A 2,620-nucleotide genomic window follows, 5' to 3' on the forward strand; every position below is an offset into this window, starting at 1 on the left:
ATGTTATTATGAGTGTAGGGAAGTTTCTCCTTTGTATCCTGGGAGTCGTCATAATTATTGGCTTGATATTTAGGTGTGTTCGAATTCTGACGCGGCGCAAGCACGGCACAAATTTGATGAGTTTAAGGAGCGAGGTCATTGTCATAGCAGCAGATTTAATTTACAATCCATCCATAGAGACAGTGTTATGATAAGGATTGCAAATGAATTCCATGGCCTGTTTCTTTCACCCGTTTTTCCTTTGTGTCCCCCTCTGCCCAGATACACCCATCCGGAAAAGACATCAGCCCTACCCAAGAATGTTTATGTAAATGTTATGTGAATGTATTTTAGATATGTGTCTTATCTTCATCTCTACAACCTTCAGTTAATGACACATATACTAGCACTCACATATGTTCCCCCTCCATGTATCATCAACTAAATGTGCACCCCATTCGTTGGAACAAGAAGCCGAAAAGAGCTTGGTAGTGTTTGTCGGCCCACTTACAGACCCTTAATACGGGATAAGAAGGATTTAATGTATACTTCGCAATACCTCAAAGCTACATGCCCCTCAGACATGGATTCATACATACATGCTTTTTACTATCCCACTAGGTCATACATTTCCCTCCTACAACTCTCTTCCGACCATCCAATCCTCTGTAGATATTGTATTGATATTTTTCTGTTTAGTGATTAGATAGTGGCAGTTATTGGTGACTGCCAAAGGGTGGACTGTCAAAGTAAAAAAATATTACAGAACACACATCACGTACAAACTGCACACACATGCCCACTGCGCGTGCACTTGTTCTGCCGTGAGTGCACATATCCGCAATTTGCGTATGGTCGTTCCCGCGGTCCTGCGCATCGGCGCGAGGTATGGGTATTTACGGCAGAGTTTGTGTACGCATGGAGAGCCATCAAAACACATTACATATTTAATCCAAATAGTGCACAATGTACACATAGTCTCCTTGCACCACATCAGAAAGTTATAGCTGTTTAAATGGTTGCAGAACAAAGGGATTCACCTTTACAGGATAAGAGGGGACAGACTAAGATTATAAGGTGGTATTTGGTATCCAGCTGTAGGGTATTTTAAGGGTAACATTCCGGTGTTGGTCTGTGGAAGATCGCATGTTCCTGCGGATAGTTATGTGCAGAAGCAGAATATAGATATAAACTGTATTTACTGTATATTATGTATGCGGTGGGAATCCAGAGGAGACCACCCACAAGAGCAGTTGAGAAAGACATAGCCTACCTTTTCAAATCAACCTATGACCTCTCCTGTACTGTAAAAGTGCATTCCTGTGTCCAATGGACAAAGGGATTACAGTATCCATTGTATTGCTTTTGGAAGAATTGTATAAATAAAGCCTGCTGCAGCCTGGCCTGACACAAGACTCACAACGTTATCTATTTGATGACGGAGGACCGGACCGGGAAGCGCACGCGAATATACTCACGTATGTACATTGACTGTAGCCATTATTCTGTTATATTGTCTTGTATTGTAGTGTATAATTTGTATTGTAAACCCCCTTTCAGAAATAATCCACTGTGGTGTCGGAACCCAGCGGTAAAATCACAATTGGTGTCGTGTCCTCATTGCCCTGCTAAGGTTTAAAGTGTATTATTATTGCATTGCATTGCTGTAGAAGGTTTAAAGTGTATCTCTGGGTGTGTACGCGCTGTGAGTACTTTGTACCGTCAGCGCGGCGTGTGTACGCAAAGTCCGTACACTGTAGGGGACTCTGTACGCTAATAGCGTAAAAGGTGCGTAGAGTGTGAATTAAGTTTAGCGGCCGCAGCGGCTAAAGGTTTAAAGTGTATTTAAGGTATGTTTAAGGCATAGCTTTCATTCCTGTAAAGATAATCAGCTTTATCACTGTGCACGCCCCCAACTCTCAGTGTATTGCTGAACACACACACAGATGGCCCTTTTTGTCCAAGATGCTGAGCGAGATGGAGTGTTGGTAATATTTTGCTGCTGTTACCTGGAAATGAGACACAGCTAAAGATGGAGGAACTGCAGCGATTATAAAGTGCATTGAGGGAGATGGTGATGTATTACTGGCCGTGTCTGTATTTGAATTATTTTGTAATAACTGCTTACTGTGTAAATTGTAACCATGTAACTATATATATACTGTACATTGTGATATATTGAATACATATCCTTTTAATAACAAATATATACATCAATGACCTTTGGAACTCAGATAATGTGTGGGTGTATTGTTTTCTCTTATGGGATGCAGTGTTTTTACGATGTATAGCGCACATTCATAGCACATGGTAATAAGATGTGCAGGCGTCCACAGTATATAATAGAGCTGGCATTTTAAATGTTTGTTAGAAAGTAATTTGATTTGCGCAACATCTTACCATACCTGGATGACCTGCTGATAAAAGTGCCTTCCAGGGAGAGGTTGTTGGACAGCATTGCCCTCTCAACAAGACTTCTTCAGGATCACGGGTGGATTCTGAACCTGCCAAAATCCCACCTGCAACCTACATGGAGGCTTCCATTCCTAGGAATGATCCTGGATACAGAGAAGCAAAAGGTGCTCCTTCCATTGGAAAAGGCATTGATAATCCAGTCAATGGTGTGGGATGTCCTAACACC

This window comes from Pseudophryne corroboree, chromosome 11 (genome assembly GCF_028390025.1).
Source record: "Pseudophryne corroboree isolate aPseCor3 chromosome 11, aPseCor3.hap2, whole genome shotgun sequence".
Lineage (NCBI taxonomy): Eukaryota > Metazoa > Chordata > Amphibia > Anura > Myobatrachidae > Pseudophryne > Pseudophryne corroboree.